The sequence below is a fragment of the Copidosoma floridanum genome, unplaced genomic scaffold (genome assembly GCF_036245765.1).
Source record: "Copidosoma floridanum isolate Cflo_tuat_1 unplaced genomic scaffold, Cflo_Japanese_pri ptg000022l, whole genome shotgun sequence".
In the NCBI taxonomy this organism is placed as follows: domain Eukaryota; kingdom Metazoa; phylum Arthropoda; class Insecta; order Hymenoptera; family Encyrtidae; genus Copidosoma; species Copidosoma floridanum.
The window spans coordinates 3,383,902-3,407,944 of NW_028321899.1; the positions used below are offsets into that span (position 1 = coordinate 3,383,902).

Consider the following 24,043-nt stretch of genomic DNA (forward strand, 5'->3'; position numbering starts at 1 on the left):
GCACTGTATAGGTAATACGTACGTTAGGTATGTATCCTGCATTTACGTATATACCCTGTATTAGCAATCATGAAAGTATTGTTTTCACGTAAGTTGCAGATAATACTTGTATATATGTATCCTCTTTTTTTTCTTCTCTGCATTGCACGATGATTTTTGTTATTATTAGGTTGAATCTATAAACAAGTTTATACTTTTGTATAATGAGTACCTATATAAGATTCAGTTGATGCTTAAATTTTAATTTGTTTAAAAAAAGCTATGCCTTCTGTTTGGAACTTTTTCACAAAATAAGGCAACAATAAGCAAGTAGTTTGTAATCTGTGTGAAAAAATACGTAAAACTGATAAATATTGGTACCAGTAATTTATTTGCTTATAAATTGTTAAAATAAATATGTTATTTATTTGTTACAAATTATATAAGCTTTTATTTATTTATATTTTAACAAAAAACAATTTTTAACAAAATATAGATGTATTTCGATGTATCGGAATACCAATTTTTTCTACCGATATAATCGATACTACTTCAATAGTTTTCAAATGAGCCAATGTATAATAATTTGACATAATACTTACCCATCAATTAATAACATCAATATCTATAATATCGGCGTTTGACCTAAAGATACGCATAAGCACAGCAGTGGAGAAGGGTGTCCGCCGAGGCTTCGGTGGCGAAGTTGGTTAACGCACCTTCCCGGCAAGAAGGAGGCCCAGGTTCGACTCCTGGCCGAAGCGTATAACTTTTTTCAATGCTTTGTAATTTTTAATTGACAAAGTTTTTTCGCACTCCAGCGAGTTTCACTTTAAAAATAAGCGCGACGTTTACATAGCGCAATTTCGATGGAGAGAGGTCAATGTATAATAATTTGACATAATACTTACCCATCAATTAATAACATCAATATCTAAAATGAAAAAAATTTTTAAAATAGCATTTTGGAGCTCAAAGCTTAAGCTAGCGAATGTATTTATTTTCTTTACTAAGATCTACTATTTTAAAGTTGTTTTAAGCTAATGAAAAATCAAGCCATCCTTTTTTAAGAACTTAAAATTTTTAAATTATGAAATAAATAAAAAACGTTGTTTCTTGACACCAAAAACGTAGAAGATTATACCATAAGTATATTTTATTACATTTATGCCAAAATTTAATTTTCTAAATTATTAATATCATTTGGGTGCCACCATGTGCCACCGTACTCCACCTGCCCCAACCTCCCGTGGGTACAATAAAATCAGCTTGAAAACTACAAAAATTTTTAATTTGTGCTAGGAATCATACAGCTGTTACTTTAGCTTTTCACCTTGACAACAAACAAAAGCTTGTATACAAGAAAATAATACTAAAAATATTATGAGAAACTACTTAAAACAACTAACATTTTTGTATGAATTGTATAAACATAACTATTTTTAAAAATTAGTGAAGTATGTAAACATTCCAGAGTATTACATGTTTTAAAATAAACTTGATAAAATTTTAATGAAAAGGAAATATATCATAATAATACTATAGACGGTAGATGGGTAATTCTTTTACAAACCAAACATCTTTCTAACCGTCACATTTTTTTATTAGGCTAAAAATTTTTTTTCTGGGTCCTAAATTATGAAAAAAAATATACCTATTCAAGGTTTTTATTTTTCTTGAGATGGAGAGGTTACAAATTTGAGAGTTTCGTGATTTTTGCCTTGGAGACTCATTTTCAAATAACTATAACTGCGGTTCTTTCTAAGATACAGTAAATTTATTTTTTCATTATAAAAGTGATAACGTAAATTTTGACAACAAAATATTTACAACAAAATCTATAAGCAATTTTATATCGTTATTGAAATGTTTGAATCAATCGATTTTTTTTATGGTCTCGAAAATTCAACGATTATATTTATTCAATACAACCATGGTGTTCTGCGTCAAGTTTTCTATAAAAAACATGTTTTTGATAAATAGACAAATTATTTATTACTAGCAGCCCCCCGTCTCGGCTTCGCCCGAGACTTACGAAATAAAACACCGTAGTGTGTTGACATGTAATGTGAAACATTTTCAGTTAGAAATTTTACACATATTCCTGATACATCTCAGAACAAAAATCTTCTTATTTAAAACATATTTTTTCGGAATCCATATAGTTTATTTGGTCAAATAATAAGGTGTAAAAATTCAAAAAAATAATTATGCTGAAAAGTACCGACGTTCTTTATACCATAAAATAATCGGTGTTCGTAAGAAGCGGTTGATTTACAGTTTCTCCCGTGTGATTCACGAAAACGGCTATTATTTTAAGCTGTTAAGATTTTGAACCCCCAAAAAATTTATATTAAAGAAAAATTTTTTTTCTCATATCTCACAACTTTATTACCAGAGCAACAAAGTCCTGGACCTTAAACCCTACATTTTTATTGACACAAAAACACAAATACATTTTCTTCTCATTAAAAAATCTGAAGTAGGATCGTTAAAGATTTCAGAGATTGCTGTGAGGGTGCAATGAAAAGCTGATCTCTCACGTATTGGACTCTTTGGTTGTCGATTTTGACGCTGCTGCTTCAATCTCGATAAATTTTTTGCGTCAGTTTCTTGACGCCTAAGTAAAATTGTATTTATTAGATACACTTGAAGTTTTTCTTCCAATTCACCCTCTTGCGACTTTTGGCATGCTTAAAATTTTTGTAACCCCTAAAAGCTGTTTTCTGACAACTTTGTTAAGTTCTAATATATTTGTTGGCAAGGTAGTTCGACGTCTGATGGCCCTAAAAGAGACCGGTTAGCTTCTTACGTTAACTCTTTCTTGACTACAGTTAACAGCAATTGTGACCTGGATACCTCAGGGTGATCTTTTCTGGCTTGCTGTTAAAGATACAGACTGATTGGGAGAAAAATTACAAAGTCCGAAGCTTTGGGGCTAGTTGTAGTGCTCTTTTTTAACGTCTCCCGGTATAACGTCGAAGACGTTGGTGTCTAAAGCACCTTTTTTATTTGCAGATTCAGTTGTTTTGGTGATGTTAGATGGGAAGATTGGTTAGTGATACTTGTCCAGTGGAGGCTGTCCCGTTGCCTCAAGTTTTTTTTCCTTTATAGCTATTATAGGTTTGCCCAACGCAGACCTTGAAGAGGATCAGTGATTCCTAGTAGAATGCTTAGAGTCGAGAGGGTAGTATAGGGTCGTCGGTCACCGGGTTTCCCAGCCTTGCGAAGAACAACTCCGCAGGTGACGTCTGCTAGTGAATGGCTGACTTGGTTTAATAGTGCCCGTCTTTAGTTAATATAGTCTTTTAGTCGACGAATAGCTTCCGGAAATGGTAATAAAAATGTATTCGTTGGGAAGGTAGTTTACACTTAGGTAGATCCTAAAAAGAACCGATGAAATTGATGGTTAAGTAGGGAACGTAAATACTTATAATGGCCCTAAAAAGCGCCAGTGGTAAAACTTCCAGGCTATTCTTCATTATTATTCCTGATGATAAAGAGCTGGCTACGGGTTGCTTGATTCTTACCCTGGGAGTCTCGATGTACAGAGACTGATGGAGGGAGAGGTACGCCGCTCAACAAAGAATATCTCGTCTTCGGGTCGTTCCCCGGATAACCAACCGCTTATCGTTGGACGGGAACATGTGGGTGAGCGCGTTGGGGACGCGACGACTAAGAAGGTAGCCGTTGTGGCTGCCCATTCCCCTCAGAGCTGTTTTCCCTCGCTTACATTTGTAGCCAAAAATTCTCTAACTGCACCAGGTGGGATGGTAGGACTACCACACAACTCTGAAGAGTTGGTGCAGATTGTGCTCTGGCTAGATATGTCTCCTGGTATTGTGGCAGAGACGGCATCGGTTGGATTTAAGTTTTTTTTTTTGATCGCACTCATCCAGATTCAAGGTGAATGGACATCTAGGTCTCTTTCCCCTTAGAGAAGAGTATTGTCCGTAACCGGGATACCCAGCTGCCAGATTAGCATTCTCTATAGAGCTGGTTGAACTGCTGAAGCTCGACTACATCACTATCGAGACGCTCCGGCCTATTATAACCACACTTATTTAATTATGTTGCAGGTAGCTTTGATTTTATGTCGACGCCACCTAGCGGATTTTACTGAACTAAAGTGAAAAGCTGGCGTATTTTTGCAAAACTTTGAGCTTAATTATTGCTATTGTTATTAAATTTTTTAAGATAAAAACTATACTAAAACCATCTAGGAAGTATCATGAATCAGTGTGCAAAATTTCAGCAAAATCGGTTCAGTAGTTTTCGCGGTTAGCGATTACAACGGTTTTAGCGACTTTGCTTTATATATTAGTAAGATTACTGAGAAAGATGCATTTATTTACTATAAAGATGAAAAAAAAGATGAATTAAACGTCAAACGCTTTGTTTTCATTTCTGAACGCTTGCATCGTAATACAGTTGCTGTTTATCTTTCTCAAAAACTACTTGTAAAATTTATCATAAAATTTATTAAGGCGGATTTGAAAGGTGTTGATAATTTAATATATCTTTCGGGCGGTGGAAGCGCACAGTACAAAGACAAGAAAAGCTTTATTAATCTTACTCATTACGTAGAAGATTTTGGAGTATCAGACGAATGGAATTTTTTCCCTACGTCTCATGACAAGAGACCATGCAATGAAATAGACAGGGCGTTACAACGACTTGCTGCCGGAACTTGTCTTCAAAGGATAAATGTTTCTATTCGAACACCCGACGAATTGTTCACTTGCTCAACAAAAGCTTTGGAAAGCATAATGTGTCGTTATTTAACTAATGATGAGTATGATAAAGGAAAAATACTGTCACAACGACTTAAAAAATCTATAACAATAAAGCGCCCTTTACAATTTCACTGCATGATATCGATCTATCGTCAGAGACTAGAAGCAAAAACACTTTCATTCAATAATAAAACAACAATTGTAAAAATCTTTAAATAGACACTAAGTTGATTATAAGTCATATTAAAAAATAAAAATAAGAATATTTTTTTCATTTACTTACATTTTATTATTTTGATAACCATACTTGTTATTGAGAAAAACGATGGAGCAGTGCCCACGCGCCAACACGACGTGCCACGCTACATAAATTAATGTATCTTGTCCAGTAATAATAATTTCTTCATCAAATAAAAACGTGTTTATTATAAAAAACTTGACGTAAGATACGATGGTTGTATTTAATAAAAAATTGTTTATAAATTTTGCTGTAAATATTTTTTTTCTTAAAACTTACTTTATTATCTTCAAAATAAAAACAAAAAATTTACTCTAGCTTAAAAACAACCAGAGTTATTAATTTTCGAAAATGAGTCTCCCAGGCAAAAATCACAAAACTCTAAAATTTTCAATCTCCTCTATCTAAAAAGAAAAGAAATAGGTATTTTTTGTTTTATATAGAACCCATAAAAAAATTTAAGCCTAATCAAAGATGTGCTGATCAGATTTCGCCTCAATCCGTCAGATTTGTAAGACAATTACCCTGAGTGAACATAGTTTCTCCAAGGAATCATAAACGGTTTTATTTTTAACTTACATTAAACAAAATAAAGAGTGCAATATCCATTGAAAATATTAAAACACATGAAGGAATAAAATACAAAACTTTAAGAGAGACTGGAACTACAATAGGTCTATTCAATTTAATCCATAAGTAATATTTGATAACTATTATGTTTTTTATCAATGGAGACAATTTTTACTATTCAATTTTAATTCTGGAAAATATGTCAGTGGATAAAATATAAGATAAACATGAAAAATATGTTATTAAACATTTTGTTAAAGATGAAGATAATTATGTTGTTTCATGTATAAACCAAATATTTAATAAATATGAAATATTTTATGCCATCTGCAAAAAAAACCATAAAATTTGTATTAGAGATGGTCCTGAAGGATCGAGAAAAACTAATCTATTCAGAAAATTAATTTATTAATTTATTTTTTAACGCAAGAAAATTTTATCAACGGCTTGGAAGGGTATATAATCAGTATTTCTTCTTAAAAGGATGCCAAGTTATTAAACTTTTAAACTTCCACTATACCTGAACAATAAAGAGCGCTCATTCTTAGAATTCGAAAGTGTGACAAGAAAATTTAGAGAAGTTAATTTATTATTTAGTATAAAAGTTTGATGACTCCAAAAAAACACTTTAAATATAGTTCACAGAAATTGAAATAAATTGATGTTGAACAAAAACATAATACGAAAATAAATTGAGTGTTTTAGAGGGAATGTTTTGTCCAACTCTCCTTGTCGTCAAAAACAGTAACAAAAGCATAATTACAGAAGCAACTATTAAACTATTATATCGACGGACTTTCTTATGAATTTAAAAATATAGACCTAGAAAGTGGTGAAGGGCTTGTAGGGATAGACCCACAGAAATATTTGCATAACACAAAGAGATATTTATACAAAGATCTTATCCACAATGAACATGAATAATAATGACTTTTGTATTTTTGGAATTCAGTTCCTAATAAAATAAGCAAGATAAGTCAAAGCATGACATTACTAACTTAAAACTGCACAAAATTTAACTAAGATTCGTGTAGATTTGTAAAATAAATCATGAAACAAAGAATTTGAATCTTGTACCTATTTCATTTGTTCCTGCATAAGAATACTAAATATTCAATTCATATGCAATGTCTAATAAAGTTTAGCTTCGATACACCAAGCAGTTATGTAGCGAATAATTGTAATAAGATAAAGAGAACACCAACGATGAATCAGACTTTTGACATAGTTTCAAAAATAATTCAAGTAATTAAAATTTAAAATTTTTTTTCTAGTTCTAATTTCAGCGGGCATTATGACTTACAACATTGCAATAATGTTAAAGTGGAGCAAAAGCTAATGAAAACTATGAACAAAATTATAACTAAAACAAAAAGTTGAAAGATCATATAAACATTAAAATCTCCAATGAAAAACCAGAAATTAGTTATGTTACAAACAGTAAAATAAGATAAAAAAGAAGTAGTTCAGGAAAAAGATATGTTAACAAACGAAATAGATACAAATAAAAATACGGAAATTTTAAGGATTGATTATTGCTAAGGTATAATAGATCATTTCATGCGTAGTGCATCAAATAATTAAAAAAAATCATAATGTAATGAAGTAGGAAACGTTTTTATTTAACCTTAAATATTTATTGGTAATGAAGGTACATGAAAAAACTTTAACAACATGCAATAGCAATAATACAAAAATTAAGAAAACCTGCTTTATTCATTACTGTTAAATAGAACCCAAAATGAGAAGAAACAAGGTGATTTTTAAAAAATTTTTCTAAAGGTACCACTCTTACTAATATACCAAATATTATACCAGATTATCTCATACAAAACTGAAATCCATATTAGATGATATAAACAAGCAAAATATTTTCGAAAAAGTTATTTCGTATGTTTACACAATTACATTATAAAAAAGAGGCCTACTAGACTTAAATTATTGTTACATTGCATCCTAACAATAAATAATTTACTTCTACAGACATTGACACTATATTTCGGCAAAAATATTACTTGATTCAGACGTGAACGTTCATACCAGAGTATCGATTACAAATCAAAGTTTCGTGAGGAATACTGTTACGTCGGCGCAACGTATTATTTGAGCCTAAGCTTTTACTCAATAGCTCGGGATTCACACTGGGCACGTAGGTGGGACGCGGGGTTGAAAGGGTAATTCAGCTTAAAGACGCGTTACTCAAAAAGGGGTACAATTGCTTTCACGCGACTAAGACTGACTGCCGTGCAATATTCCGATGCACTTGCTCGCGGCTTTCTTTTGTCAAGAGCGGTGTATACCTCGTTCACGATCTAAAAACAGTTAACACCGTCACGAGTAAGGATATCGTATGTGATTTGACCTTGACACACTAATATTACGGTAGGCATTTGCCTTAACTCGATCGTTCGTTGTTATTCTGATAGTATTATTACCACGGAGGGCAACGGATTGTCCGTGGCTAATTTGCTATGACCAGTGAACGAAGGGTGCCAATACTGTGGCGAGTAGTGGCGTTCACGGAAAACACTTTATACTTCCCGGTGATCCGCGGGTATTAATATGGCATTTGCGCAAACAAAACACTTTATACTTCCCGGTGATCCGCGGGTATTAATATGGCATTTGCGCAAACAAAACACTTTATACTTCCCGGTGATCCGCGGGTATTAATATGGCATTCGCGCAAACAAAACACTTTATACTTCCCGGTAGTCCACGGGTGCCAATACTATAGCGAGTAATGGCGTTCGCGCAAACAAAACACTTTATACTTCCCGGTGATCCGCGGGTATTAATATGGCGTTCGCGCAAACGAAAACACTTAACACTTCCCGGTGATCCATGGGTACCAATACTAGGGCGAGTAATGGTATTCGCGCAAAAGGAAACACTTGGTCAAAAGAAAGAATATGAAATGTGGTCACTTACTTTTATTTAAACGTGAAAGTTGCTATACAGACGTTGAACCAGCGTGGATGTAAGTCGCTCTCGAAGAAGATCAAGTGGCAGTAGAGACGGACTCTGGCAATCAGTTGATCGTTCGAGGGTCGTAGCGAAATTCGACTGTGTCCTCGCTTCGCAGAAGACTGGGTTGTAGCAGAGTCGGGCTCTTACTACTCAGTCTACTTCGAAGGGTATCGTCGAATTTCGCGTGCCGAACTGAATTGAATTTTTCTCTGGGCCTACGGGCCTTTTTATTGCGAGAAGCGGACCTCGGTCACGCGCTGGTTCGAAAAACGCAGGAAAACTTGCCGAGGGAAAATTTTGGAGAAAAGACAATAGCCGAAAATCTGATTGGTTAGAACTGCTCTAGTTTAGCCACTCAGAAATTGGCACATCCCACATCCGGCTTGTTCTCCTCTGTGCATCAAGAGAAGGGAAGGTGATTCACTTACTCATGCCCTTCCTTTCTCTTTTACATCAAAAGTTGACAGAATTTTATCGTAACTTAATATTAATGTTAAGATGTAATATCAACAATTATTAGCTAATAGTAGCCGTTGTTCGCCCATTCAATCGAACCCAATGCAAAAAGAGCGGTGAAAGTCGCTTAATATTCAGGTTTGATTGAATAAGTGTTCGGTACTTTATAATATTAATAATAGTCTTAGTAGTAGTAAATAATTGTAATAATTGCTTGTTTTTCCGCTGTACACGTGAGCGTTGATCGGACTGGTAAATTATCATGAATGATTATTCAACAGTAGCGGTTTCTTTGGTTAAAACACGGACATCCATAGAAACAGTAGTAGGGGCTCGTTGCGAATTACTACATTGTTAATTTACTTGAATTTACCAATAGTTTTCGTTCATTGTTAGTTATGAATGTATTTCAACATGTTATTAATATTTCGTCAACTATGGATTTTTCTGTTTGTCGTAGGAGAGGAAGTCGGCTCAGGGTGCCCTGGGGAATCGGAAATTCCGTTACCCGTGTTGGGGGCAAGAGTGCGGACTCTCTCGACATCTCTGCGTCAGGAAAAGGGGGAAGTGCCATGACTTTCCGTTGTCCTTTACATTTGAAACAGTGACAGTTTTCAACAAGATTACAATTTGTGCTATTGCAGTATGTTTATGAAATTGTTGACGTGATACAAAAGGGTTGTACAGTAGACCATGAGCCTGCGAACATGAATGGTAAAAATCGGACAATTCTCGAAAGTCGATAAGATTGCTTTCGTAGGCTTATGTAAAATTGTTGCTGGCTAATGGTATGCAGGTTTAATGGTGCAGTGTGTACAGGTTGTATTAGCAATATACAATATTTTTACCATTTGCCACTATCTTCGCTTAGCCTATGGGTTTTAACTCTAATTTATTCTAGTTTTTAACATTATACTAATATCTAATATTAAACTTCAGCGCAGCTGTTCCCAGTTGGATTATTGCATCAATTTATTTTCATAATTATTTCATTTTCACTTTGCTCGTTGTTTCTGGTCAGCATAGGCCAGCATGCATGTATGTGAGTCATGCATGGTCGTAGTACCTTAGCTAGGAGCATTCTTGCAGGTGATTCACCTCTTTGCAGATGCACATTGGCGTCTGCATTTAGTTTTCTAAAATCGGCGCGGAAAGTTTTGAAGCAACAGGAAAAAAAATTAATGTGGATACACCGATGTAACAATACATTATTATTTATAAGAATCGTACAAAAATTATTACTACTCATATGAATTTTTAGAATCAACACAAATGTACTATTTCACTTAATTAATCATCTCAATGATAATTTTACTGTTACTGTTTGGTTTTTTTTATCATAAATTATAATTACCAATTTGTTTTTAACAATTAGCATAAAAAGTATAGAAGGGAAAACAAAGGGGGAATGGTGAGCGGTTACATGCAATCTAAAAGAAGGCCTGAGAAGGGAGGTAAGGGGATCTTTATTTCTTAGAATATTTATCATTGGGTCAATTGATGGAAGAAATTTTGAGTTTTTTCCCTTATTTTAAGAAAGGGCTTAAGGAAACATTTAAAATTTTGAGGGAGAACGAGGGAGGGTTAAAAAGTGAGATTACAACTGCATTTGGTCTTACAACTATATAATATAAGATACACACATAAGATGTATAAATATATATATATATATATATATATATATATATATATATATATGTTTCTATATTATATAGTTGTAAGGTCAGGGCTTTTCACATTACCCCCCCCCACTCCCACAATCCCACTAAAAATAAAGGGAAATTCAATTACTGTCAACAACATTTGAACCCAACAAAAAATGTTTGTTGAAAAAACAAAAAACCCGAAGACTGACTGAGCCTACACCTAGCCCCCCGCAGCCCACCACACAATTTTCAAAGACCTTTATGACCCCCTCGCACCACAAAATAAGGGAAAATTCTGTTAATTTCACCATTATTTTGACCCATTGAAAATTTGCCTAATTTTTTGTAAGCCCCTTCCCTCCACGCTCTCAGCCTCCTACCCCGCACATTTTCAAGTACCCTACCGCCGCTCACTGGGGCAGAAAGCACTTTTTTGATTCAAAAATTTCTAGAGACCACAATTTTTAACCAATTGAGATAACTTTTTTTCTATTTTGAAGGTAGGATGATTTGTAAGATATCTGTGGAAGCCAAATTTTGATTTTCCCTTCCAAATATGTTACACCTGACCTCAAATGTCAAAAATAATTAATTTGTGCTAGATAACACTTTACTATCAATAATAAGCTTTTATCTATGCGGTAAAATGAAGCAGAAATGACTGCCTAATGTATTTCGAGATTACTTTTGCTAGATACAAAATTACAATTAATAAATTGAAAATGGCGGGTTCAATATGGCAAACCAAAATTTAAAAAAATGCCCAAATCTCTAGAAAAAACTCTACTCAGAGGTTTTCAGGATCGCTGATGACGAATTCATCATCCACATTTGCAAATTTAAAATAGCAAATCTAATATGGCAGACTAAAAGGATAATATGGATAGGCTTATAGCCGTAATAAGTAATTATATTCATGCGTGGTACTAAAAAATGAATAGAAACTGTAATTTTCATACGTTATTATTTATGTACAGAAAATCTATTACAGACTTCATGTGTTAGTGACCTAAGTACAGCTATTTCACCAGGCATCCATGTTTTTGACAGGTGTTATGCCTATAGGAGTAGGTATAGCATACCTTTGTCTGCCGCATCGCGCTTTAGGTGGATCATCATCTCTGTTCTTATTTCATGAGTTATACTCGAATAGACCATTTCCTCGCAATTTCGTGACTTACTCACTAGACCTCTATGTACTTAACTGTGTCAAGCGATTTAGAATCATTTTGCACGTAATAATCATAAATAATATAATTATCACAAGTAAATCAAATTTTTTAAACAGTTAAACTAGGGAGCATTAAGAAAACCTCTCTTATTGTTCTAGGTCATTACTTGTGGCATGGAAATCGACGTACTAAAATTCCAAGAATACACAAAAAATAACGCAGACCTATATTTGAAATATAATGACTAGTACTATATGCCTGTTTCTGTTCACAAAATTATTTTCCATGAAGCTAAAATAATACAGCATCATAAACTTGCTCCAATTGGACACGACGGAAGAAGCGCAAGAGGCTTGAAATAAGGATGTTAAATTCTTCCAAGAAAATTCAATACAAGAAAATGTGGAAGAGTACAGACTAATACAGACTTGTTAAATAAATTACTAATTTCTTTAGATCCTTACATTTGTAGTATTAGAAAGAAAGCGAGTAATACTAAGCATGAAGCGGACGACAGTGCTCCAGAACTATTAAAAAATACTGCTTTAAAACTATCTATGATAGAATCACAAAAAAATTTTAGTTAAATTATTTAAGTACAAGTAGTTGAAATACTACTGCCATTTAATTACGTTTTATTCTTTATAAATTGCAACTTCACTGTTTCTATGTAACGCAAACAGTAATAAACAAATATATTGGAAATAAGTGTGTAATAGATCTTCTGTACATAAATAATAACGTATGAAAATTATGGTGTCTCTCAATTTTTTAGTACCACTCACAAATATAATTCCTTATAACAACTGCAAGCCTATCCATACTATCCTTATAGTCTGCCACATAAGATTTGCTATTTTAAATTTGCAAATTTGGACGATGAATTCATCATCAGCGACCCGATTCATCATCGAAAACCCCTAAATACAGTTTTTTCTAGAGATTTAGACATTTTTAAAATTTTGGTCAGACACATTGAATCCACCATTTTGAATTTATTAATTGTAATGTTATATCCAGCAGAAGTAACCTCAAAATACATTAGGCTGTCATTTCTGCCTCATTTTGTAATGTTAACACACATTAAGTAATGTGTTATAGATTTACATATAGAAAATATATATGTTATTCTAGGACTCGGTAGCCGCCGATGACTTGCCCCGAAATATAGGTATACAGTGACGTGATAGCTTTAGCTACCACGTCACAAACTCCCCTCCTAGGCTAGACATTCCCCCGAATGTCCAGGCCGTAAATCATCGACGACCACCTTATTTTAGAACGAAACGACGCTTACCTCGGGACTCTAGCGATGGTTCCTGGTCTCTACTCATATGGGTCCCTGGGTTTCCTCAAATAAATAATTATTAGTCTGGCCCTGCACTTCCCTTATTCGTCTCTATTTCTCTCTCTCTCTCCCACTTCCTGCTCCTCCAGTTCCTCCTCCTTCCCCGCTCCTTTCTCTCAGCCAGTCTAAACTTTTCCGAGAGAATTCAGCCGCTTCCTGAGCATCGTTAGTCGCTTGCACTCGCTCATCCTCTAACGGTATCCCCGTCCGTTTGCCCTTTACTCCTACTCTGTGGCTCTTGGAGAGTCTTCCTAGGGACCAAAACCAATTGGCCATCTGCTCCCAAAATCCACGTTTTTTTTTGCTGTTGGTTCTCTGCCCTTCACTTTTTTCTAACCTCACCGAATCACTTAATTTACTCTCAACTTCTTCTTGGGGTCTCGTCTCGATCCTGTTTTCCCTTAACCCTAGTCTCGGATGGAACGCGGGGGTTGCAGAAGTTAACTCGTTTAATTCTGGCCCCCGCTCGCCCCGTTTTCCATTGTTTTACACCAGAACTCACACTTGGGGCAGGACGAGAAAACTGCTCCCTGGGTACCACAAACCTGACACTCGACTGTCGGCTTAGTATTGGGGTTCCTTGGGGGTTTTCTCATTTGGCAATTTCGTGCCTGGTGTCCTTTGGCTCCACACGCGTAGCAGATCACCTCCGGGCACTGCGCTGAACGATGTCCTACGGCCCAGCAAGTGTAAAACGTGGTGAAGAAACCATTATTTCCTTCAGCTCCCCCTGGGCTAATCGCCTGCTTAAGGATTGTTCCCTGTTGAGCCCCGTTAGCACCCAGGGCCATAGGCTGACCCCCCTCCTTGACGTTTGTCGGGGGCTTCACGGGCGCCTGATGATTCCACGGCATCGGCCTCAAGTATTGGCTCCACGGCGGACGGTTCTGCGCCTGCGCGAAACTCGCGATTAACTCTGGGGGTAGATCCAAGAACGGAGACCCATTTCCCTCTAGGCTTGTTGTCTCCTTCCTAACCTCACTATCTCCGCTCACTTGTTTATTTCCTCCCTTCCCGTTCTTCCTCCCCTTGTTTACCGTCTTCTTGGTTGACGCATTATCCCCCTTTGACTCTTCCCCTTCACTGGCGTCAGCCACGCACGCGATCTTAGTATTGACAAGTGGAGCTCCAGAGAACTCTGCACCGGGTACGTGCATTTTGTCCACTGGTGGGGGCGGGACATAGCGGCTGTCCAGCTCCTTCTGTCTCTCCCACCACAAACCATAAGTCTCGATATCATCTAGACTCATAATCAGTCTGTCAGACATCGCCCGGCGATACTCTGGCAGCAAGTTCCGTCGTGCCAGTTCTACTACCGATCTCGTAGAGGGTGGCACCGTAAATCGTGAGACGATGTATTTGAACTTTGACAAATACACGGCGATCTTCTCTGTCTTAGCTTGCGTGCGCCGACGCAAGTCATCCCACAAATCTTCCTCGTCATACTCCCCTATATACTGCCTCTTAAATGACACCTTGAAGGTGTCCCAATCCCTCAGATCTCCTCGGATCGTTCGGAACTAGCGGCTCGCTCCCTTACATAACACGCACGGCAGCGCGCTCAGGAGTTCATGGTCACTGAACTCTGCGCTTTCTCGGCAATCTTCTAATTGCTCCAAGAACTCTTCCGCATCTTCACCTTTGTCTTCACCCGAAAATTTCACTCCCCAACCCTTCAGGAGCTTAACGGCCTGAGACCGAGGCCCGTGCATTCGGTATCCCTCGGCTGAGCTACTTCGCACACTCTGATCCCCTTTATCATTGTCTCGGAACCCTCGATTATCCTGGGGTCTCCGTTGATCTTCATACCTCTCCCCGGGTGAACTCACTCGCCTCCTCTGATCAGACTGCAGTTCTGGCCACGATCTCGCCTTGCGGTAGTCGGACGGTCCACCTCTCTTTTCGGAGGGGTTACCGACGGAGACCCTTTCCGAACGCTTATTCCGCAGGTTCGGCCCATGGTCCCTTGTTGACTGCACCCTCTCGTGTTGGGGGGGAGGCACTGGCTTCCTCCAATCACGCCGATCCTCTTCTGAGTCCCCCCGATCCACGTGTTCGACCAGTTTCCTGGATACTTGCGCTGTACCCGCTCCCCTTTTCGGTCTTCTAGACCCCAGTCTCTTTTGGGTGCGCGGTAATCCCCTAAACTGAGTTTCTTCAGTACCCGACTCTTCGCTCGTCTGTATATCGTTCTGTTGTTCATTTGTCCTACTATACTTTGGTTTTTCCGGAAAACCCCTCCTCAAGTCTCTTTCTCTATATTCCTTCTCTATCTCTCTCCTGATTCTCGCGCACTCTAGTCTATATTCTTCGTCAGCCTGTTGGTTCTGTTCCTCCCTCCGCCTTTTGGACCCCTCACCGTTTTCTTCTGAATCTCGATCGCTCTCGTTCACTTCTGGTTCGGGGGTAAAATACTCGCTTCGATTGGTTCTATTGGGTAGTATAAAACTACGTGCCGATTTCTTTAAAATCGATTGTTGAGCGGTTATTTTGATTTTCGGAGTTTCCCTATTCTCTTTAAAGGGTGCCCGATTATCCGTTAAGGCTAATGGATTTGTTGCTACGGCCTTCTTATAATCCCCCATTACTTCCCCATGACTCCCTGACTCTGCCTTGTTAGCTGATTTGGGTACCCGAGGAGCCCCCTGAGGTGCCACGTTGTCCTGTGTGACTGTAGGAGGGTGTCTCGTGAGGTACTCCCATACCTCCTGGGACAACCCCTGGGTAGCGGGAACACTCCCTCCGAGAGTGTAGGTGGTCGCACTAAGAGTCTGTTTACTCTGGAGATCAGCTATTAGAAACCGGTGGAGGGTAGGGTCAATCGTGACCAATCGCGTCTGCTCCTCTGCGGTCTTTGGTCTATTTCGTCCCCCTACCACTGACGTTGTAATAGGCGTGGTGTATGTCATCGTGAACGTCGTCGTCGTCACGGTCTGTACCCTAGAGTCCGCTAGTGGTCTATATGTGTTTATGTTCGTCTCCATTCTTCGCCTCAACTCGTTCTCTAACTCAGATCCGCTCGCTCTCGCGTGTTCCCCCTCCCCTCTCCGCGGCACCCATACCGATGTCTCTTTCGCTGACCCCGTCATCCTTGGTCCCGACGGAGGCCCCGGACTTTCCCTCCTCTCCGATTCCGATCTGTCTTCGCGCGATAACTCCCTATTTATTAATTCGTCCGCTGTAACATGATGGGTCGTCCGCGGAGTACTGTGCCCTAATTGCCTCTCCTCCGCGTCCGCCAGCACGTCATCTTCGTATCGAGGCACTCTCTCGTTGTCGGGCTCCATTTCCAACATCAAAACCCGGAGAAACCTATCTCTCACCACGGCTTCTGTTCCCTTCGTACTGAATCCCCGCAAAAATAACTCGTCCGCCAGCGACTCTAACGGCATCGTTGTGATACTACGTCTAAGTGCGCGCAGCTCCCGCGTTTTTACAAGAGCCTGCATTGTTTGTTCATGCGACGCCATCTTGTTACTTACGCAAAGACAATGACAAAATAACACCGAAACGCTAAACGACTCTACCTAACGAAAACACCCTGTTTGTGTATTTTCGCCTGCCCGCACTTGTCGCCAACGGTCTCACCACAAAGCACTGATATATATTTGAAAATAATATATATAAATGTATAAAAAATTTTTAATTTTAGATAAACTTATTTTCTTATACTTATAAAAATTAAATGAAAAATTGCTCCAAATTCTTGTAATTTTCAATTTCTCTTCTCTACCCCAGATCTGTCAACACTCTCAATTCACTCACACTTGCACTCAAACCCTGAAAACTAATTTGCCCCGGGAGTCCCTTCCTACTTCTGTGACATGTTTCCCCACTTAAGGGATGCCATTTGTGACGGGGATTTTTCTAGCCGATAAACAGCCGTCCCGGATCCCCTCACAAAACTCTCACTACATTTCTTACCATGTCCCTACACTCTGGATATCTCTCCTCCGGGAGGTCTGCCACAAGTGTCTGGCTCGGGAACACCAGACACTCCTAAAAGGAAAATAGAAGGGGGTAATTGGGGGCACTACTTCTCAATAAACACTCGCGGATATAAATTTTCACAGCACTCTCGCGCTATTTATTCGCCTCAATGCACACTCTCCACAACGTTGCCTCTCTCTCTCTCGCTACATATATATATATATATATATATATTTTTTAGCACACTATTCTCGAGGTAGATATCTTTGTGCTGTCACCTCCGGTCATGTGCAATCACACATATTTATTGAAACTCTAGCAGTAAAAAAATAATAGAAACTGTGGTAGTCATCGCCAGTAGCCTTATGAAACCACGGAGAGGCAGAGCTCTCTGCTACCCAATTTAAAGAAAAAAAATCATTAATAGGGATGGTAATTCAATAATAAAATATTTATACTTCTCTGCATTTGCTTATAATTTTTGATGTGAAACATCTATTGGCACGCTTGGGGGGTTCAACTGACGCGATGAAGCGTCCCGTACGATGGAAATCTTCGGTTAAACTCAGATTGATTCTCTGTCTCCCTCCGCAAGCTTACTGCCGCCTCTCTCTCTCGTTTGCAAAGTGTACCACCCATAAATATAGCTATATAGAAGAGTATATAATAAATACCATACATATGTGTATTGTATATATAGTATACACATCCATACACATACATATTATGTATTATATATGTGTACATAAAATTTTCAAATTTTACTGAACTCTGAAAATCGAACCCACATCCTTTGGATTGGTTACGGGACTATATTGATCGTACTACGTAGCACGCCAATCTAATTTCTGTTTAAATTACTTATGGATACCAACCGAGAAACATTTGAATTAGAAAATTGATCGGTAATTGGGCGACTGTTTTCAAGTTTCTTTTGCTTTTATCTTTTTTTGGGTTTAATATACAGAAAAAATAAAAATACCAGCGTGTAGGGCGAAAAATTTTCTAGCAATAAGCTTTTTTAATTATGTTTTAACAAGCGCAAAATGTTAAGAAATTATTATTAAAAAATTATTAAAAAATTAAAAAGGCATTTTGGCAGAACCTGTAAAAGTAAGTGAGATAGAAAGAGAGAGCCATTGATTGTCTACTGTCACGCTCTCTTTCTGTTTTTCTCTATTAGACTCATACATGTAGGCCTTTTCCATTGCTTTTTTTAATATTTTGCGCTTGTAGAAAATGATGAATCATTATTAGAATTTGTATCATTTTTTCATCATTTAAAAAAGTTTCTTCCTTCTGAACAGGATTATTTTGAAATATCAATATTTGACTGTAATGCAAAGTTTTTCCGGGGTCTTTCAATTGTGTTTATTTGAACTCCATTTTAACCCCTCTTTAGTAAAGAGCCAACGAAATTCGCGTACATGTGCAACGACGCACAGTAAACAAGTATCCGAAAAAAGATAGAAAGATAGAGAAAGTGATACACACGAACGTTTGTTAAACTAATGTATGTATCTATGAGTAGGTAGGCAAATGAACAAAAAAAAATAACAGAACTTGCTTTTTCCAAATTTATAATATTCACTATTAAAAATACATATTTATACATAAACTGTCTTTCTAATAAGAAAAAATATGAAATAAAAATTATTTAGACTTCAAAAAATTAATACTTTTTCTACCTCGCGTGTTTTTTAGAGGCTGATGTGCGCTCGGTAAAAAAAAGGATTCGCCACATGAGCACCATTTCTCCGTGGTTGCCTTATATTCCTCGGGCTCTGTTTTCGCAGGTCCCTCGGACCGCAAAATAGCCCTGGAGACGATAGCACTTATTTGTAGCAAACTACTATTTATGTCATAGAGAATCAAATACTTCTGAGTTCAATAACACATTCTTTAATGTTTCACACCTGTCAGGGGTCCCGGGACCCACACTTTTTTTTCTTCAAAAACCCGTCTAACACCCGTATAAGATTCAAAGTAGGATATTATTTAGAAAAATTTTATAATATAAAATATAAACATATCATGTTATATGCTACTACTAAATAATGTCGTTCTTATTTATGTGATAACTTTCAATTCGTTAATTTTTTTTTGTTTTAGAAGTTTACTTCCATTTAATCGAAAATTTCTTGCCAAACAACATTTTCTGATCCGGACTTATTTTCACGTTCAACCGACTACAAGACCCGACAACTCTTATATAGTCGGCTTTCTCAGTGGATTCCGAAATGCTTACGACAATAGTCACTAGCGGGCAATTAAGAGAGTCTTGGCTTATCTGGCGGGCACAATAAATCTGTGCTTAAGATATGTGTCTAGCAACAAAGCCAGCAACCTAGTAGGTTACTGTGACTCAGACTTTGCAGGGTGTCTGGATACCACAAGATCTACCACTGATTACATTTTTAGAATGGCTGGAGCAGCAGTTACTTGGGACTCCAGACGCCAGGAGCTGGTGACACACAGCACAGCTGAGTCGGAATTTGTTGCCGCTGATACAGCTGCCCGAGAGGCCCTGTGGCTCAAGAAACTACTTATTAATCTCGGATATCAAATTGATTCAGGTATTCTACTGCAGGTAGACAATAAAAGTGCTATTCACTTAATTTAAGACCCCAAGAATCATCGAAGATCGAAACACATTGATGTCCGATATAATTTTATCAAAGAGAGGTGTGAATGTAGCAAGATACACGTTGAGTATGTGCCATCAAAAAATCAAAAGGCTGATGTCTTAACCAAGGCTCTACCAGAATGTTCATTCAACAAAATGCGAGATGGCCTTGGGTTGATGAATATTTAAAATTAATGAGTTAATGGTACAAGTATGAAAAACGGCGGAAGTATTGGTATTTGTTTCTCCTTTATCACATGTAGTATGTATGTGTGTGTGCTCAAGCCTAGTGCGTAAGCTCACTGCTCTTGAATATAGCGTCGCCTGGTGCGCCGGAGTAGTACGCCTAAGGCTTCCGTCTCATGCACTCGCCGCAATCGCTTGGTCTCTTGATATTTCATTTGTTAATAAATCAAGTATAATAATACAAAATACTATCTCTGGTGCATACCCTTTATTTTGCGATCCTATCCTTAACAATGTTGATAAGACTATGCCATAAAAATATTCTTTAGGTGTGTGTTGGTAACGGGTGAAAACCTGGGACGAAATTTGCGGCTTCGTAACTAGTTTTACGAATACTCGATGTTGTAGAATATGTAGAGCAGATAGATTTCAAATTGAGAGCATGAGTGTTGAGGACGAAAAGTTGTTGAGAAATACGGACAACTACAACGAAGATTTTAAACTTGAAACTAATATGAGAGGAATAGTCAAACCCTGCATTTATAACGAGCTTGCCGATTTCCATATTACAGAAAATCGGTGTTTAGATTTCATGCATGACTTTGCTTAGGGAATTTAAAAAAACTCTTTGTCAAAAATATTAACAAATTTCATATGTAATGACAAATTATTCACTATCAAAGTTTTCAATGATCGTTTAAATTGTTTTGAATTTGGTGCTAATGAGAATAATAATAAGCCACGAAATATTTACAAAATCACTAGTAAAAAATGTAAAGGAAATTTTATTGAAAAAATTAAAGTAAAACAATCAGCTGCTGAGATGATGTGCTTGACCAAATATTTTGGACTGATAATTGACGATTTAGTTCCTGAAAATAATGAGAGTTGGAACCTATACTTGATTTTACGCGAAATCGTAGGCATATTATCATCTCCAAGATACGTTTCCGCAGATTCATGTAGAATTCATATCCTTATTCAAGAACGCAATGATTAACGTATAAAATTATTTGGTCCATTGCAACCAAACGATCATTTCGCAACACATGCTCCTACAATAATGAGAGATGACGGACCATTCACAAATATCTGGGCCATGCCTGGTAAAAGAAAAAATTAAAAATTAAAAACAATTACTGTGAGCACAAGTTCAACAACAAATTCACCTCCTACTGTAGCACTACAAAACCAGCTTCAACAGTGCTACGTTAACAATTTTGAGAGCAATTGTCATTTAAAACCTCATCTTGGGGCTGTTGATATTGAAGGAGATACGGATGTATCTAAATATAGTCTATTAATCGACAAAACAAATTCTTATAAATTTGTAATTATAAAGAATAAGAAATATTCACGAGGAACTGTAATTATTAGCAATGTTAGTGATGATCGTCCTCAGTTCAGCATAATTACGAAAATTTATTATTTTTTTGGTAAAATATACTTTTTACTTCGTCAAATGGATATGTTGTATTTTAAACACCATTACTTTGCTTTTAAAGTGACAATAAACACACTAACAAAACAGTTACATTGTTTTAAAATGTTACCGAATATTGAGCCGTACGAATCTTTCTTTTAATTTACAGAAATAATAACTTTGTATACAAAATTACTAACGTTATTATTTTTTTTTAAAAATTTATGTGTTATTTATTTAAAATAACTGTTTTTCATAATTTTAACATTAAAAAGATTAGAATCTTTAGCCATGCACGTCGCTGTATACGTAATTATCATATACGTGTATATATATATATATATATATATATATATATAGGTATTATACATACAGTTACGTCATACGTATATGTCTGTACATCTCAGACTCTTTTTCTCTCTATGTATATATCTACATTCATCGTCAGGCCGTGAGCCTCCGGGATTGTCATGAGAGAGTCCAAAGCCTCGGGCTCGCTCGCCCCCTCTCTTCGATCTCTTACAGCTTAGCGGTGCGTCAAACTGTATTAACACAAATATCGGACTGTGAAAGCCTCATTGCGTTAAACTGTACTAGTTCAGTAAGTATACGAGCTATCTAAACCCAAATTTTACCTCCGTGCAAAGTATCCCACAAGCGTTGATGTTTTACGCGACATTTCTGCAGGATCCGTAATGCTCGATTGATCTTGCTTCATTGCTTAATTAAAATCAAGTGAGAGAAGGAGATCCAGTGTTGCTGTCGTGCCTTCATCATATCATATAAACCCTGTGTAAAATTGTGTTATAACACTATGAGGTTAATTTTTATTGTTGTTTTACAATCAGAACGTTCTTTTACAAACCGAACAGATTTGGACAAAATTTGACCGACACATTTTAGATTTAACTGAAACTTTTTTTACGGGTTCTATATGGAAAAAAAAAACGTGTTAAAGGGTTTTTTTTTACTTTCGATATTTTGAAAAATGAACAAGATCGAAAATTCGTGAATTTGATGACTTATCGATAATAGCCCATTTTTCGAAAATTCATAACTCCGGTTCTATTTGAGCTAAAAAATTGATTTTTTTTATTTAGAAGGTTTAAAGACAAGTTTGAAGAAAAAAGTACTTACAACATAAATTGTCAAAAAATTCGAGGAGTTACTAATAATTTAATTGTTTAAATCAATTTTTAACATTGGCGCTACCCATAATTCAACTTTTAACTATTTTTACCGTATTTTGCGTCAAATTTTCTATCGAAAACGCTTTTAAAAACGATGAAGAAGGTATTTTTACTGTGAGAAAAAAATTAATTAACTTAGTGCGGTACCTCACATTGACACGTGGGTCACATTTTACGGCTCATATTCTTGTTTTACACCGTTTATCTCTTAAATACAAATAATTGTTCCATTTTTAATATTAAAAAACATATTTTATCAGCCAAAAAGATGGAAAAATAGAGAAAATACATAAATAATAATAAATTGATAAATAACGACAAAATGTTTTGAATCAAATAGTATAAAATTTTAATGTTAAATATTTATTTGAGAAATGAATGTATTATTTTATATTTTTTAAAGATTTTGAATTTCTCACGCGTTTGGTAAATACTGTTAATAGCTTTGGCAGCACTGACAGGGATTCAATTTCAAGGAGTAGGTACAGTAGAAGGAAGTAGCAGTAGACTATCATTATGTAAATCAGCTGTGCAGTGACCGTTTGTCGCTTACGCATTCAGTGCTCCAGGTGCATCTTAATAGTTTCTTTCTAACATTTCGAATTTTACAGCTTTCAACAGTTTGCACTATCTTATTCTTTCTTCATTAGTAAAAGTAGCCTTTCGTTATTTAAGTACAGCAAGAAATTAAAGTCAAATTGTAGATGAAAACATACAGCAATGCCTAAAACAGTGTTGAAAAATCATCATCTATAAACGTTCGTACTGATGTATGTTTTAATCCATTTTAAAAAATTAGTCACCTAAAAAAAGTGTGTCAAATTTGTGAAAAGTTAACGAAAGCCAGCTTCGAACTTAAAATTTTTCAATTACTGCTGAGACACTGCAACAAAGGATTTGCGATTCGTGTCGTCTGCGTATCAAAAGTATCAAAGAAGAAAAAAATGACGATATTCCGCTATTTTAAATAATATAAATAAAAAGTTTTTATATTATTTATAGCAGGGAAACAAGGAAGCATTAAGCAGTGAAGAATCTGACAGTAAAAGTGGAAGCGGATTTACCTCTAGGGCGACTAGAGAAAATACAGCGTTACTTAACGATCGTATTCAATACTTGAATAAAAGATCAACTACCTTAGGATTCTCACCGATTCAAAAAAAAACATTAACGCAAAAAAGGAACTCCAAAGAAAAAACTAAGAAAATTACAGAAATAACTAAGAAAAAAGTGTTTAACGGGACAGACGATGGTCCAGATGATCTTGATGGCGAGGATGATGACATTACAATTTTAAGAACTTTACAAAGTTTTAATGCTTCGCAAGACCGAATTCACAAAATAAAGATTACAACCATTTTCAGATATTGGTCTTACAACAAAATATTGATTAATTTCCCAACAGCAACTCGTCACATTGAATCTGTGGCAAAAGCGATTGCTAAAGAAAAAAATATTTTAAGTGATACAAGCCCTAAATATTATCTGTCTTTAGAAGCAGATGTTGTAAGTACTATAGTCTCGTTTTATCAGTCTGATGATTATACTTAACTGATGACAGGCCAAAAAGATT

The 24,043-nt window shown here is 36.4% G+C and overlaps 1 protein-coding gene and 1 non-coding gene across 2 annotated transcripts in view; one reads left to right on the forward strand and one right to left on the reverse strand.

Moving 5' to 3' along the window:
• Positions 1-24,043, reverse strand: part of Art4 (arginine methyltransferase 4) — a 335,354-nt gene that overhangs the window by 26,205 nt on the left and 285,106 nt on the right. The gene's annotated exons all lie outside the window — the stretch shown is intronic.
• TRNAA-GGC (transfer RNA alanine (anticodon GGC)) lies at positions 671-743 on the forward strand. The gene has a single exon. It is a non-coding gene; the product is annotated as a tRNA-Ala (tRNA).